The sequence below is a fragment of the Electrona antarctica genome, assembly GCF_951216825.1.
Source record: "Electrona antarctica genome assembly, chromosome: 3".
In the NCBI taxonomy this organism is placed as follows: Eukaryota; Metazoa; Chordata; class Actinopteri; order Myctophiformes; family Myctophidae; genus Electrona; species Electrona antarctica.
Window position 1 is genome coordinate 35,315,979 of NC_136808.1, and position 18,707 is coordinate 35,334,685.

An 18,707-nucleotide genomic window follows, 5' to 3' on the forward strand; every position below is an offset into this window, starting at 1 on the left:
ACGTGTCGTGCGTGGTAATCTCGGAAACCAAGAAACCGGGGCGGGGGCTGGGGGGGCATGGTCAGATCTCAATAATATTGATATATTATATGGAGCTGACCTATTCTGACATTCCATATGTTGATCCTTCCCCACCCATCCTTCTCTTCGATGTCTCCCTTTTGACTGATACCTGTCCATTCAAACTCTAGACGGGCCTGCCCCAAAGTTATAAGCGCAGCCACGCCGGGCAGCCGGCGAAAACTAGAGTCCTCATTTTCTCAACAGGCACGAAAAATTAAGGCCCGGCCCTACCTGGGCCCTAATTTATGTGACATTTTAATTCTCAAAGAAAACTGCAGTTTTCTTCCCCAAGTAGTGGCTTCCTGTGTGAGCTTCCTGTGTGAGTGCAGAACAGTGTCAGACAATCAGTGTTGGTCGCACCAGTGTAAGCACTGTCTCTGTCTGCATTAGGTGAATGCAGCAACCGAGGGGAGCTACATGTATATTGCTCATTTCAGTGCAAGTGAGAAAAGGGATACATATATCAATCATCCAATACACTAAGCAACTCATAGCAAAGGGTTGAATGAATACCAACCACTTGCCATTTTGGCAAAATGTTTGGAGGCGCTACCCACACATTTAGCTGTGTTGCTCATTCCACGAATGCCCGATCCTTACAATCTATACCTCGTTGTAAAGATGACTAATCACCGATTAAAATGATATCAAATACAGTACAATACCAATTGGTATTATTAAAGTGGAGATATAATGGACCAAAGTTAAGTTTCCGAACTTTTGTTGCTGAGTTTGTATGTATGTCTCTCTTAAGCCAGATTTAAACTTTGCTATTCACAGAAAATAGCCGATTTACAAGTTCACAACGCGACTCATCTGCGACAGGTTGTGAGATTGTGGATCAGCTATTTTCACATAAATTAGACATACAATGGCTTTTCCACACCAAGATATCCTTCTACCCAAATGGAAAGTGCCCGTTTATCCTTTCGCCTTCTCCTACCAAACCACTCTGTTAACACACATCTCTCCATGCACAAAAAAATCTGCGTGCTACAGGAATTCACCTGCACTACATTGCATCCATGCAACTGCCAGCTTTAATTTACTGTACAAATATTGCTTTTGTATGACATACTGTTATTATATTGCGCATTTGCGCAACATTTTGCTGTGATGCAAATTACAATTTCCACATTGACCAATCCCTCCCATTTTCACTGCGCACGCACGCGCACGCGCACACACACACACACACACACACACACACACACACACACACACACACACACACACACACACACACACACTCCGCAATACAGTACACTACACTACCCTACACCAGGGGTTCTCAACCCGTGGTTCGCGACCCCTCGGGGGGTCGCCAAATTATTTTGTGGGGTCCCCAAATAAAAAAAAAAAAAAAAAAAAAAAACGTAATGTCTGGGAAATTGAATTTAAGAGTTTACATTCCTTCATTCCTTAATGCCCATAAAATAATCTAATTTTAATTACTTCCTGTGAACGAAAACGTAATGTGTGATGACGTGTGTAGAGGTACACATGAAGGTTGATTAAATTCACCTGTTTGATTCCCATATATGCGCGTCCGTCCAAACACAGCTGCTACTGATTACAGAAATCCTTTTAATCCCATTCAAGATGACATCTAGACAGTGTGTTACTCGGTTTAGCAGCACGCTAAAATATGTAACTGAAAACATTATAGTGAATAATCCATGAGCTTTGCTCCCTGTCGTTCTGTGACTTTGTTTACAAACAGATCTGCATGTGTGTGTGCATGCGTCATGCACGTAGCAGAGCTCCGTCCCATAGCCTGGAGGGATGCGACGTTCTGACTGGTTCAAAATCAGTGAGCTTGCCTTTTCAGGGTGAAACTTCAAAATAAAATGCCGGTATTTTTCATTGCACCACACCTTTAACATTAGTGAGGACCAGTGTTGGGTGTAAACGCGCTATTAATTACGGCGTTATGTAACGGGACTACTTTTATTGGTAATGGAGTAGCCTAACGAGTTAGTTTTGCAATGTAGTTAGTTACTTAGTTACATTTCCAAAAAAGTAATCCCGTTAATATAATGTGTCCCTGTTTATTTTGTTGGCAAGATTAAAAAAGAATAAAGCCCCGACTGCCCAGAGTCTATTTCTCCTTCCTTCTGTGTGAATGTCCTCCCAAGTCCCAACGCGTAACGCATATACTATTCATCCTGCATCTACTACATCCTGTAAGTTCACTTAAGAAATAAAACTAGTGTTGACAAGCAGCTTTTATTTTGAAGAGGAAGTCTGTTTCAGTTGTAGCCAACAACAACTGACAGAAGCAGTGGTGGTCTGGTGGTGGAGGTGGTGCCGTGGTGGTGGATTAAACACAACATGCTTTTAGCCAAAGTTCCATGCAAAGAACCATGCATCTTCCACTTAAACAATGTGCACACTTTGGATTTACGTTAAACATGGTAGATCCTCCATGGCAGTGTCATTATAGGTGTGTACTCGCCTGCAAAGATGGCCGCCGTGCCATTTCTTATAAACTTTCTAGTTCATACAGTGCGTGGGTCGTGGTCGTGGTCCACCGTGCACTGTCTGTAGGCCAAGTTGTGCAAATTGAATTTGTACAGAGTTGTTCATGTGCGGCGTGCTGTGGAGATGGCATCATGCACGCTGACTGTTTGGAACGCAACAGCCTCATAGTATGGTATATTGTCTGTACTCTGTGCACTCAAATTTTCTGTCCAGAGGCTGGCGATTGTGGCGAATTATATTCGTTAATAAAGAGAGAGCTGTAAAGGGAATATTTTCTATTGTCAGTATGGTGTATACAGTATATCATTCTTGTTTTTAACCATAGAGTTAATTAATATGGGCCGTGATAAGGCGGCTCAATGACGGTAGGGCTCGCATGGTATCTTCAGTGGATTCCGTCGTCCTTCCGCGTCCATGGAAACGCCCCCCAGCCACTAGTTTAGTTTTATGGTTTTACTGAGGTTAGGTTTCTGGTAGTTACTTTACTCAGAAGTTAATTGGTAACGTAACAGGATTATTTTTATGGGCAGTAATCCAGTAACCTAACGACTTCGGAAGTAACGATGCCCAACACTGGTGAGGACCAATTACATGAAGATAAGTTGAAAAGTGGTGAAGTGTTTCTTTAATCCTAACTGTGACCACCCAAATCTGTATCTTTTACTTGCATGACAACAACAACAAAAGATCTTTCTTAGCCATGAAAATATCAATTTCTGTCGTGGGGACCTAAAGAATTGTCAGGTTCAAGAACCAATGTGTTCACACACACACATTTCTTTTCATTTATATTCCGGTTATATCCGCAGCTGGATCACACTCTGGCAAAGAGAAAAAGAGAGTTTTGGGTGTGTCAAATAAAAGTGTGAAGGTGACATTTCGTTGCTGCCGCAACCGGGCAGAATACTCTTAACTCCAAACTTGTTCTGTAATGCCCTACTTGATCAGACTACAGTGTCACACAAAAGCATCAATGGTAGCAGGTCCACAAGTTCAAAACATGTCGCTTCGCACCATATTAAAGGGACACTTCACCCCTTTTGCAACCAGATCTTATTTTAATGATGTTTGGGGTGTAAGAGTGCCGAGCGGCCAAGGCGATAAATGAGTGGAGACCAGTCCAGGGCAACCTTCAATAAGGCTTTATTTCTTCCATTTTTTCCTCAATCACTTTGACAGTCATATTCAATGCAACCTGTCATCACTTGGGCTAGAGACAACTGACTGCCTTTTATAGGGTGGGTACCCATTACCTGGTTAGCCCATACCATTCCCCAGGTAACAATAACAATATTCCCCACTCCTAGAATCACCCAATGTAATTTTGCATAAGCCTATACATGTATATGCACCCTCAATACATATTATGTTAGCATTTAGCATAGAAATGGCGCTGTTGGCTAGCGAGGATGTGAGACATACCTTGCTACAGCTCCGCCTGAATGTGACTCTAAACCTGTTTATTTGCACTATTTCTTTATCCGTGACTGATATCAAGCCTATAGATAATACTTTTTTCTTACTTTTGGTACACTTTTTTTCTACAAAGAAACTGGAGACCTCCAACACGTGTGATATCAATTTCCTGGCATCACTCTGCTGGTACAACAAATAAGCATGGCTCCCACAGCCCACTTATACAGTACATTGCTGGTGCATATGTGATACTTGAAGAGAAGAGAGGAAGCAAGCAAGCACTCAGTTGAGTAATTCAACGTAATAATGTATCGGGTGCACGGTTCAAACAGTCCATAGAAAATAATATGGACCATTCCAATAGGATTCTTGTTTTATTCACCCCATTCGACCGGTGTCTCTGCATTGGATCGGCGAAATCATCCGTTATCAGCACCTTCGCATAGGGCCAGTATGGCCATACTGGCATACTCACTGTTTCAGTATGTCATTATCACCTATTGTGACGGGTGATAATGTCACTGATGTCCTAACGGAGGCGCGCCGTGTCTGGTGGCCTTGATCCACGTGAGGCACCGCTGAGCGAGGCGCTAGCCGAGCGAGTCGCCGTGCCGAGCGTTGCGAAGGCCACCAGACCCGACTCAGCGCCGTCCGAGTTAGTCCCGATAGGCAGAGAATAGTATATATTAGTAGCCCCTAGTTTCCATGCGCCGACAATAGAGTTTGAAATGACACGTTCAGCAGGGGGAGTCCTTGACCAGGCTATGTGAGTATGCCAGTATGGCTGGCCCTATGCGAAGGTGCTGATAACGGATGATTTCAACGATCCAATGCAGAGAAAACGGTCGAATCCGCTGTTTTATTTAAGGTTTCTCCCAGCAGCAAACAAATGGACGTTTCTTCCCAGGGGCCTTCCTCAGCGTAAAAACATGAGTGCTGCATGGTATTCTTTTCTATGTGTGATACCGACTCCATCAGAAGCCCCCTGCTGAGGTGAGACCGGATGCCGATAATAAAGACAGATACCTATACCAACCTCTATCAGCCAGCCCAGAGCCCACAATGTTCATTTGCGTTTGAGGAATATCCATTATGGAGAGCATGTCCAACACGGCTACACAATGATCTGCTCCACTACACTTGGAGAGGTGTCACTCTCAGCGTATCTGGAATGAAGTGATGCATGGTAAGAGCCACGTTACACTCAGCTTAGCTGCTATTTTATTCATAAAACGACCATTGCTCCTGTTTAAACAACTTATATACTTTTTTCCCCCTCTAGGCAAGGCAGTTTTATTTTGTATATAGCACATTTCAACAACACGGCAATTTGTGTAACCCTTTACACAGAACCCTTTACACAGAACATCAAGCAAAATAAACAACTAGAAAAAGTGCCCCTCGGGGCACAGGTCTCCACCAGGCCAGGTGTATAATCGGCCAATGTGAAAGGGGTGCCTTTTTTTATTACGTCTTTGATGGCAATTGGATGATTTGAGGCATTTTGTTCCAAAAATGTGTTTTGCAGAAATCCACCTGTTGGTGGAGCTATAACAGGCCAATGTGAAAAGGGTGGGATATATTCCTCAGCCTAGTAAGAAAGTGCGAAAAACGGGCCAATCCTGCAAACTTTGAAAGCCATTGCAATGTTAGCCAATTAGGATGTAATATGAAATATTGGACAGATCCGTCTTGAGCACATGACGATAAAGATACTGTGTAACGATTTGCGGGATTTTTGGACAGAATCTGGAGGAGTACCGGTAAATGTGTTTTACAAAAGTCGGCCTCCTGGTGGCGCTGAAAAATGCAGGTCAAAGGTTTGTCCTTGGCCTCTAGGGAGTGTGCATGGAGCGTTTCACGCAGATCGGTGCCGTTATAGGTAAAAAAGGTGAAAAGCTGCCTCATGGTGGCGCTATAACAGGCCGTTCTGGAAAATGTGGGGCAGAGGTTCATCGTTGCCATCCAGGGAGTGTGTGTGTGTGTGTGTAAAGTTTGGCATCGACCAGGTTAACGGTGCCGGAGATTAGCTGGTAACAGACGGACGGACGGACGGACGGACGGACGGACGGACAGACAGACGACAGACACACGGACGGACGGAGTGCAAAACATACTCTCCCCAGCCTTCAGCTGGTGGAGACAATGAATGACAGGATGCATGAAACAATTAAGTAAAACGTAACAGATGAAAGCAGCCTTTAGTTGTGTTTTAAATGTAATGAGTTTTCTGAGAGTTTGTTCCAGATATCTGGTGCATAAAAACGAATGCTGCTTCGCCATGTTTATTTTCGGCTCTACACGAAATCTCTTCGCTGAAAATAGCCAATCGCTTTGCTTTGTGAACATTATCATCCTGTATTTTTAGAGCCATGTTCGTCTTTTTTTGTGTAATCGCTAAATCTGAGTCCATAATTATAACAATTCACAGAGCCAGTGTTGCTGTTGCCCCCCCCAAAGAAATGTTTCCCTGCTGGGTCGGAAAAGGTGTCTGGAGCACGCTTTAAGGTCACACGACAGGAACACTGTTCATTGAAACCAATGAACAGTTAAACTAGTATAGTCTCTAACCCCCCTACCCCCATGCCGCAATCTCCCAGTCGCACAAGCTCCTCAGTGGGGAGGACGGAGGAGAACACTATTAAGCAAAGCATGCACTCCACCGCCATCCCCTGCCTTCTGTGCCTGATAGGGCCTGTAATATCTTTATCTGGCGTCCCGTGGCAGGCGGCTGCCGAGATGGAAAATGAGTGTGTAGGCTACTGTGTACAGTTACTCTGTGTGCATGCTTGTTTTTGTGTACACGTGCCCCTTTGTGTGTGAGAAATTATAATACAGTATTATGCATATGCAATGCATATATATATATATATATATACTGCATATATTTATATACGGTAATATAACTGATTATGTTATTAGCGCATTGGTTCTCAAAGTAGTGTCTGGGGACCGACCCCTGGTCAGTGAAGGGGAAATGGAACATGAGTTAATGTAGCATCAAACTGTTTAACCGCCTAATCCATTTTGATACTGCTTTTTTTTAATAGAATGATTTTGACATTGTTTATAGAGACAGAGGGCAGTATTATGTGTGTCTTAAGTACCAGGTCTTATGACTTAACTTAAGACCTGGAGGCGTGGTCAATGCAAAAAACAAAACAAAACAAAACATGATCATCAGGTATTATGATTATACTAGGATTGGAAGAAAAATCGCACCCTCATCATGATGTAAGATGTCATCATGACGTAACATTTCGATTTGCTCGTCCACATACAGTATAACGTCAATTCTCCATTCATTGTCAATGGGAATTTAATGTTTGTGTATAGGTCAAAAATACCGATTTGCTCGTCCATATATGACGTAAATTTTTCCTTCATTGTCAATGGGAATTGAGTTCATTAAAGGCGTAGTGAAATTAAAAATATGTTTTTCACACTTTTAGACCATATCCGTGGTCATCATATGGGCATACCTAACAATGGATGCCAAAAAATTGGCAAATTCTCATTTCTGTGTTTTTATATTTAATATATTTAAAAATATTTTTTAATTACTTGCTGCGTGATGACGTGTAGAGATACACATCGATAAAAGCCAATAAAAATGAAGCTCACCAGTTTGATTCCCATGCTTCCTGATTCCTCCTCTACACAGCTGGTTTTGATTAAAGAACTACTCTGTTTTTAATCCAATTCAAGATGACATCCAGACAGGGTATTACTTGTTTTAAACTTAATCATCACACTAAAATAATGTATAGGTTGTGTATAGGTTAGAAATAATCCGCTGGTTTTTCCCCATATGTCTCCCTGTCACTTTGTTTACAAACAAAATTCAAGGAAGTCACAGACTTTGAGACCCCATAGCCTGGAGGGATGAGACGCTCTGATTGGTTCAGAAACTTCAGAGCCAAGGTTTCAGGCTGAAACTTCAAAATAAAATGTCCACCATTTCCGTTGCCCTACATCTTTAAAGGGTAAGACCACTTTTTTAGAGGTTTGGGTTGTCTTCTTACCTTATTATGGGCAAACTATTCCATTCCATGAGTTATTTCGCTCCGTTGTGTTGTTTATTAGCAATTTAAGAAATAAAAAATAGGGTCCATTGACTTCCATTGTAACGGATTAACAGCTCTCAAAGTCACTATTTTAGCACATAAATGAACGCAACAAAAGCTGATTCTGACAGTTTATGACATCAGGAAAACTCATGCGGTTTTATTTTTAATAAAAAATTTCAACTTTGTCTTGTTTTGACTAATTTGTGTAGAAAGAAGATCCGGTAGGTATGCCTACGCCGACCGAATCACTGTGAAAAACGATCTGATTGGACCAAAACTGTACACCACTTCCTTATTGGAAATGACGGGGATGTAAACACATGGATTTGATCTCGTCCGCTTGTCACTAAAAACATACACAATGGACGTGTTTGAGGGAGACACTTTAGAAGACACTTTAGAAGAAGTGTGTAAAGTGTCTGTGTCTGGGACTGCTCATATGCGAGGCTGCAGCTGGATGCATCTCAAACAGCGTGGAGACTTCTCCAACTAAAATAGTAACTTTATAAATCTATCTTAAAAGACGAAAATAAAACCGCATGAGTTTTCCTGGTGTCATAAACTGTCAGAATCAGCTTTTGTTGCGTTGGTTCATGTGCTAAAAGACTGACTTTGAGAGCTGTTTCCCCGTTACAATGGAAGTCAATGAGCGACTTTTTTATTTCTCAAATTTCTAATAAACAACACAACGGAGCGAAATAACTCATGGAATGGACTAGTTTGCCCATAATAAGGTAAGAAAACAACCCAAACCTCTAAAAAAGTGGTCTTACCCTTTAAGTATACCTTGTTTTAACCTTAGCACCACCCATCTGAACTGAAGCTACGCCCACAGGTGTATTTGTGTGATAATGGGGAGGGTGATTTTAGTGTTTCACTAAAGTGGTGTATTTCGATTTGGGCCTTTTGACTCAAAGGCTTTCAGCTTTCAGGAAGAAAACAAAAATACACAGGGAAGACATATTTGCATCTTATACCACATGGTCAATTAGAGTAATAACTCGATAGACACATACACAAAACAGAAAATGTACATAACTATGGCACTCAATCTTTAAGACATTTTTGTTCTTCTGCACTGTGAACTAGCATGTGATTATGTGTGTGCACACCTGTGTCTTTGAATGTGCCTGCCAGTCTAATGCATGTGTATGTGGGCATGGTTCTGTCTATTTGCATAATTATGTGTGTGCGTGCCATGCCTTGGTGCACCCCTGACAAGAGAGAGAAAACCCCGGGCCTCTGTGCACCTCCATATCAACAGACCATTCACCCATAGCAATGTACATGAACATCCATACTGTACCTCAAATGAATATGGCTGGCTTTGTCTCCTTTTTATAGTGCTATAGACCAGTGCTTTCCCCCTTTTTTATGCAATTTCTTAGGTTCAAGCCACAGTACAGGATCATGTATCAAAATCAGTTATGCGACAGAACCTCATTTTGTGACATTTAACCACCCTTAACAACACTGAAACCCAAACAAAAGGAAAAAATGTTACAGGGTCCAGCACATTTCTTCACATTGACAACAGAGTACTCAACCTGGAAGTGTCCAGTGCAACAATAGAGAGCATCATCAGGACTCATCACACACACACACACACACACACACACACACACACACACACACACACACACACACACACACACACACACACACACACACACACACACACACACACACACGCGCAAATAATAGACATGTGCAAGCATACAATGAGGCATACCATGAGCTTTCAGAGCCTTGTGCTCTCCCTCTCTCTTGTCATTCACATGTGAGACGAGCGTGCACGCACGCATGCACGCACGCACGCACGCACGCGCGCGCACGCACGCACGCACGCACGCACGCACGCACGCACGCACGCACGCACGCACGCACGCACGCACGCACGCACGCACGCACGCACGCACGCACACACACACACACACACACACACACACACACACACACACACACACACACACACACACACACACACACACACACACACACACACACACACACACACCATGATGATATTAGTGAGGATCAGCACACGGTTTCCCTCCAGCTGTTATCTTTATTAAGTGTACAACGAGTCAGCAGAGAGACTGATTAAATACAGAAGTGTTACTGGTGGTGAGAGACAACAGAGAGAGCGCTTGTCATTTCAAGGACCCATGTTGCATTCGTCCCTTTCATCCCCATCGGCTGTCTTGGACAATGGGATATCCGAACTTCAACTACTGATGCCATAACGACACATTGAGGTTAGGCAACACACTCCATATTTTGGCATATCTGCATTAGGAACTCCTTATATGGTTATGGCTGGGTCCATGGCCCACATGCCATGTCTTCCCTTTTAGGCAATGTCTGGAAACACATTTTTAAGCACACATCTTCTCTTCCGGGGGTCCTTGGCACAAAGTCTTTGAAGAGGTGGGGGTTTTCAGCCAAATCAATTTGGGGATCCTTGGACTCCTTACACGAGAACTGTATAAATGATGCTGCTTAAGCCCTGCTGAACTGATGACCAAGACGGAGCCATGCAGGAACAAATGGAGATCTTTGCCAAACGGTGCTCTTGGCAATTGGGGGGATTAGGACTCGGCTGGATCCCCCGCCGGGTCGGATTGAGAGACGAGTGTGCAAAGCTGTGCTTGATGGGGGAATTATTGAAGATGTTCACTGACTACCTCGCCGCTGGCCTAACAGTTAGTCACACTGGCTTGGAAAGCAGCACATATTGCCAAAGAGGAAGCATGCACATTGCACAACGTGCCAATTGGAAATAATAATAATGTCAATAACTGGGATTTGTGATTGTAGCTCCTCGACCGCAGTAAATTCAATGCATTTGCCTTCATATTTTACGCTTCAAGATTAGATTTTCTGTTTAGTCTTTTTCGGTTTTACCACTTGTGCCCTAATACAAAAATAGTGAAAATAGCCTCAGTGAAGCAGCCTCAGTTCAAACAGGACAATGTGGTCTATTAATATTGCACGTTAAAAGAAAGCAGCCCCAATTGAGTTCAAAGAAAAGGTAAGCAACAGGCATCAGAATGCAACAAAGAGAATCGGGTTGCATGATGAGTTAAAAAAAGCAACAATGCATTGAGACGTAAAAGGTGCAAGTTAACAAACAATGTATTGCATTGTTGCCTCACAATCATCATGAAAAATATACAGTTCAATAGTTAAATAGTTAAATGTCCGGTATAGGGCTGGGTAATGTATGTTTTGTAAAAAATAATCCAAATCTACAAAGTAACTAGTAACTAAAGCTGTCAAATAAATGTAGTGGAGTAAAAGTACAATATTTGCCTCTGAGATAAAACTAGCCTACTGAAAATTGGAAATACTCAAGTAAAGTAAAATACCTAATCATTTTACTTAATTCTTTCTCTGCTACAGTATCTATAATTATAATCATACCCTATAGAGCGTCGCAGTCCCGCCCCCTACTATGGCCCAAGAAATGATTCTCCGTTCATTTTCCTCATAGACATTTCAGAAAGTATTTATTTAAAGACGTTTACGCTGCGGACAAAGCCAACTCGAGTCGTGACAAATCATGACAACAAACACAATTTTTTGGGCCGAACAAATAATTAGAAAGAAGAAAAAAACGGCAGGTTACAACACTTTTTTTGTTGTTTTTCTTCTTTGTAATTATTTGTTTGGTCCAAAATATTGTTTGTGTTGTCATGAGTTGTCACGACTCGAGTTGGCTTTGTCCGTGGCGTAACCGTCTTTAAATAAATACTTTTTGAAATGTCTATGGGAAAAATGCATTGGGATTCATTTCCTGGGCCATGGTAGGGGGCGGGACTGCGACGCTCTATAGGGTACGGCAGGTTCCACCTACGTACATGTTCGTATGTCCACTGGAATTCATTTGTGTATAAGGAGAAAAGTAAGGGGGATAAGATAGTCCTCTGCGGGGCACCAGTGTTAAGCACAGTGATGTCGAACAGAGTATCATTAACACGGACCTGTTGAGGACGGTCAGAGAGGAAGTGTGTTGTTGTGAGCTTGTAGATCTGCTATTTTAAAATAGCCAAAGTATATTATATAGGGTTGAAGTGGTTAATGTATAACAAATATTTGCCTCTGAGATGTAGTGGAGACATTTGAAAAACTCTAAAGAAAAAAACTGCAAGGTTTAGCTTTGCTGAAGGCAGGTGAGTGAAGGCGACACGATGTGCTGGAATAAAGTTTACCTTTAACTTTAATGAGATGGTGAGGACTCATGCAACCCGCGCTTTGTTGATAAGATGAATGGTTAAGGACTTAATTGGATGTCTCTGACCCCCGGGAGAATTAGCGTATAATGACGCCTTTAGGATGGCACTTTCAAAAAGCCCACAATCACATTCACAACAGGGTGAGAGAATCTACGGAATAAATTGCCTATTTTCTTTGGCACTCCCTCTTCTGATGAAAGACTGTGAGATATTTGTTTGTGACTGACATTGAGCATTGGGGGGTCAAGAAGACTGCATGCAGCCTAGTACTGTGAGACAGACATCATCCAGTGCACTGGATGGTTGGCTGACTCCAGGAGGGTGTCTCCTTCCCCTGCTCCTCCAGGCAGCAGAGACGCTGCTAGGCAGACAGCGGCCCTTCGGTGGAACTATAATTACGGGGAGTCAATGATGGCACTTCAAATGACCTTAATTGTTCGGCACAATGGCCTGCACTGCACACGTGTAATTAAAGGCTTTCTAGATACACGTGGTGGGTGATAATTTGATTCTGGGAAATCCCCCCCCCCCCTCCTCCTTCTCTCTCTCTCTCTCTCTCTCTCTCTCTCTCTCTCTCTCTCTCTCTCTGAAACAGCTCTCACTGAAAAAGACAAAGAAAAAATAAATAAAAGGCCTCTCTTTAAGGAGGCAGATGCAAATAATGGAAAGGTTATTTTAAGCAGTTTTTTTTCAAGTCACCAATGTTATAATTATTAAGGAATTCTAACTGATTTATTCCAACGTTAAATTAGTTCATTCTGCACATGATATCTGTTACATAATTGTTCTAACAGCCGACTTACATAATGGCAACAATACCATACATACTGTACAATGTGTGCAATCCATTCCTGCATTTAAAGTACACGCACGCACGCACGGGGGCACGCACGCGTGCACATACGTACACACACACACACACACACACACACACACACACACACACACACACACACACACACACACACACACACACACACACACACACACACACACACACACACAGTACGTGTGCAAATAATAGACATGTGCAAGCATACAATGTGGCATACCAATGTGAGCTTTCAATGCCATGTGTTCTCTCTCTCTCTTTCTCTTTCTCTCTCTCTCTCTCTCTCTCTCTCTCTCTCTCTCTCTCTCTCTCTCTCTCTCTCTCTCGTGAGATGACCCTTGTCATTCACATGTGTGTTGCGTTCCTAAATAAAGCCTAAAGCATCTCCTGGCTGATTGTGATGATTGTGTGCACTGTGCACCCTTTTATTCTCTTCCAATATGTGCTGATCAGCACAGAGACATTGAATATATATTGTTGCTGTCGGGTAGAAACCTATTATCTCCAAATATTTTAACTTTTTAACATTTTAATCCTGCTAACCAGCTTTTGGAAATACAGTACGGAACGGAAATGATATAATCTAAGTGGCTGTCGGGTGGAAACCCGGAAACGGCCGTATGTCCAAAACGATTCCAATTTAATTATTATTTTAAAAACATTTCAAAATAGTGAAAATATCTGATCTACAAGTTCACAATGCGTCGCATGAAAAGTTGAAATATGGAGATACAAGGTTTCTGCCCGACAGTAGCCTCGGAAACCCAGAGAGAACCCAGAGATTTCCAGGAAGAAAAAAAAAGTCCACTTCAATTCGGCATAGAGTAGCGCAAACATCACTCACTCTCTGCTGATTTCTGATCGTCTGCACCTTTGTTAAATTGACACACACGCACACATATACACACACACTCCTCTCTCTCTCTGTCACTCTAATTAATTAGTCTCATGTCTAGCAGCTGCGCATGGTTTCTCCCGGCAGATCCGCCGGGAGCTGCCTATGCCATAAAAAGTTCCAGGCTAGCCCGACAGCAACAATGCTGTTGATATTAAGCGATTCCATGCCGCTACGATAGGCGGCAATGTGAGGATAGTGCCAGTGAAATGCACAACATAAACAAAGAAGAAGAGCCCTCATCCGGCCGATCCGGAAGTGATTGCTCTCTATCTGGGCTCCAGGCTCGCTCACGGCCATGATCTGCCGCTCAGACTATTATTTTTCAAAGTGCGACCTCAAATTAATGTTTTATCAAGCTCTAAATTAGCTCTGGTCCATAGCCCTAATGCCCTTTGCTGCCGTTGCATTAAGGCTCTGCCACTTTTTGGCCAGAAAGGGACTGCTTTTCCACCGGAAAATAAATACTTTTAGTTACCGGTACTTCACTGCGCCCTCTACCGATATTGCCAAGAAAAAAAACAAATTTTCTTCCGGAGAAAAGAAACATCAACAGCGTGGTGCTATGATAGGCTATGAATGGTAAATGGTGCATTTATAGCGCTTTTATCCAAAGCGCTTTACATAGCATTACATTCACCCATTCACACATGCACATTCACACACCGATGGCGGAGGAAACCATGCAAGGCACCAACCTGCACATCGGGAGCAATTAGGGGTTCAGAGACTTGCTCAAGGACAGTTCGACCCTAACTCTGAACACATTTGGCAACACATTTAAGGCGAGACATGGTAGTCAAATCATGATTTTTCCAAAATAAAATGTTTTGCTATTTTGCAAATAAACATTCAAAACACAGATTTAGATGTTTATTTTAGTAGTTTATTTTAGCCAATGACAGCTCGTTTTGCTGGGTGAAAATCCACCCTCTCAATTTTCATGATTGGTTGTTGGTACAAAGGAAGTGACCATATTTGGATCAAACCACAGTCAGCTCGAGGTCCAGACCTTTCCAATGATATATGGCATTATATGTTGTTGCCAAGATTTGGATGAGATATTTTGTCTCAAAATAGTGGCTTCAAATAAAACGTTTTGGAATTTTACAATACAATTCTTTAAAGACCGTTTACTCAAAATGAGTTTTCCTCATACCTGGGACAAAGAATCTCCACTTCAGTTGCACTCACATGCACCAAACTTTCCAGTCTTATTCATAACTATATTCTGCAGATATTAACAGATGGGTTTGTTGATATATCATTCACAGCCTGATTTACATCACATTTTATACCTAAAAACATGCCGAAAATTGGGGTTTTTATGCCTGTTGATTTTCTGATTTGTGGAGTGATAATTAGAGATATCTAAAATCCCTTCTGTAATTTTCTTTGTCTCTAATATGTCAACAAAATGAAACAATCATTTTGAACCTGGCTTTATCCGATCTTCAGATTTATCGCCCTGAAATGTATGCAAATTAGCGCATATAATGCCTAATTTGCATATTTAAACATGTAATTTCAGAAAACTTGTAATACAAAAAATCTTAGTTTTAATATAAGTAATCAACTGTAGAAGTTTCATTGTGATAGCTGTTAGTTAACCTTTTTCCCTTTCTCCCTATTCACCCTGTAAGACCCAACGATGCTTCTCGGTAACATTTTTATTTTAATTAATCACTTAATTCTTTTTTTTTTTTTCTATTCTTTTTTCACCTAAACATCATCATTGATGTTCATTGTTTAGTCTTGCAATGCCATTGGTCATGATATTTGCATATAAATACCCCCCACAGAGGCACAAATTTACACAACTTCAAAATCTCTGGAGTGCAATTTCTAATCAAAATTGACCTATGACCTTTAATCTTTAACCCTGATAAAAGTAACTAAAATGCATGTAATACATATATTTGTGTGATCATTAGAATGTCTAGAACATGTATCATGTATTATTGTGAAAGATATCCACCGAATGTAAATTATTAATTTATTATTATTATTTGAATAATTATTATACATTTGCATAAAATGTTCATTAAACTTTTTTTTTTTTTTTTTTTAACATATTTTTTTAACATAAGTCCTAGTAGTACAAAGTAGTAGTAAGGTTGAAATCTATTTTTTGCAAGTAGAAATGTATCCGGGTCTTACAGTTAAGTAGCCCTAAAACATCTGTCTAAAAAGAAACGCAGTGAAAACACCAAAATACAGCAAGAGGGCAGTGTGTTTCTGTAGGTAAACACCACCACACCATTCGAGGGTCTTGCAACGTTTTTTTCTTCTTGAAGGTTCTTAAATTGTCACTTCACTGTCATCTAAGGAGTCGGGACCCCTCCAAAATCATGCATGGACACAACCAACGGGTTCAGAGCCCCTGCATTAGACCACTAAAACTGAGAAATGGAATCGGGTGCCTGAATGTTTGATCTCTGTCAAGAAGACAAGGGAAGAAGAGCTGTACCAGAAAAACACACACACACACACACACACACACACACACACACACACACACACACACACACACACACACACACACACACACACACACACACACACACACACACACACACACACGTCCTAACGCAACCAATCAAGACGATCCATTTCCTGAAGCCTGACTATGGCAAAAGCGGAAGGCCATTTACTGTTTGTCAAAATTTAAAACCCACATGATTTATGGCATGGCCGCCCAGGTTCCTCCCTCTCCTGTCCTCAGTTCAAAGGATGAGCCTTGTTGCAAAGAGGCTCAAGGGCACCGACGACTAATATGATAAACACAGAACAGGCTATGAAGTGCGTGCGTGCGTGCGTGCGTGCGTGCGTGCGTGTGTGTGGGGTGGGGAAGCCCAGTGGGCTGGGTAGAGAATAAGGATGGCAGTCATGGAAGATGATAAAAATAGAATCCATGCTTCGAATTAGTCCCTCTCTCTCTCTCTCTCTCTCTCTCTCTCTCTCTCTCTCTCTCTCTCTCTCTCTGTATGCCCAGCAATGAATGCTATGAACAACCACTGAGGGATTTAATTCAAAATCACTACAGTATATTATCAAATAAATATAATTGAAGCAACGATATAGCTATTTTACACATGCCGGATAAGTATAGCTAACATTAATGTGGGCCTACATCCAAGCAAACGACAAATTGCTGATATCTCATTTCATTTTTGAACCAAACCCACTAAGATCTGAGGACCATTCTACAAATGCTTAATGTTCAAAATAGCAGATGTACGAGTTTGTAGATCAACGCAAAAAACGTATACACAGATTTCCCGGTTGTAATGGGTTAAAATAAATAATGCCATCGTATAATGAGCAAAGATATGAAGATAAAATTGCAGAGCTCCTTCAATGTACGTTACAAATCTACAAAGTAACTAAAGTTTTCAAATTAACTGCAGTGGAGTAAAAAAAGTAAAAAAAACATTTGTGCCTCTGAGATGCAGCGGAGTAGATGTATATATAAACTTATAAAGTAATGAAAAATCGACCTATACTCAAGTAACAGAATCTGAAAATTGTACTCAAGTTCAGCACTTCATAATGTACTCACAGTAGTGACTTACCAGCAGTGGAATTAGCTTGGAGGAAGACTCAGCCATGCTGAGGAGAAGTTTGTAGTCATGGCTGTTAGCAGATGGCACGGTACATGATGTGAGCTCCTCGTTGGTGTGTTGACATATCTTGGTGGGGGCGCAGCTCAAGGAAACCCATCATTTCTGTAATGGACCATGAGACAGTGCTATGGTTACGGAAAGCTCTGATGAATTAAGCGTCGACACACAGTACGCACGCGATGCACGCACGCACACGCACACCCACACGCACACGCACACGCACACACACACACACACACACACACACACACACACACACACACACACACACACACACACACACAGGCCTTGGGAATGACTGGAAAAATGTGAGTGATAATCAAAGGTAAATCCCAGCAGAGGCCTCCTGGCGACAGCCGTGTCCTATCCACCTGTTTCCCAAGGAGCTTTCTGGGTGTATGCACACTTGGGCGTCAAGGTGCGGCAAAAAGCCGATTGTGGCAGGCGTTTCTTCCGGGTTTTTAAGACAGCTGGTGGATGGAAATGAAGCTCCACCCATGCGGCAGAATGCCGCGTCGGCCGGATTCTTGGAAAAGCTTGCCCCCGTGTGGGTGGAGCTTCATTTCCATCCACCAGTTGTCTAAAAACCAGGAAGAGATGCCTGCCACGAGCTGCTTTTTGCATCTTCGTGGCACTAAAGTTTGTCTGCAGCGGAAAAACACACAAAGTAAATGTGTGCTTCACCATATAGTCCGGCATTCTTCTTTTGTTTAAAGCGGGAAATTTGGTATAGTCTTTTTTATTGGCCTAAAATATTGTCTATATACTGTACATACATTCATGAATCGACTTGCTGACCGGCTGTTAGTATTGGGCAATTTCTTTTATAGGGGTTTCTTGTGACCCTATACCATTAACATCCTATGGCAGGCAAAAATGTCAAACTAGGGGTTTTTCATGATTCTGAATCCATTCCAAGCATTAGTTTTGCACAAAATACACTCCTTGGACTAAAAGCAACAAATAGCCACTTGCTACTTAAAGCAAAAGGAAAGTTTGACATTTTTGACATTTTTGCCTGCCATAGGATGTTAATGGTAGGGTCACAAGAAACCCCTATAAAAAATGTGCCCAATACTTTCA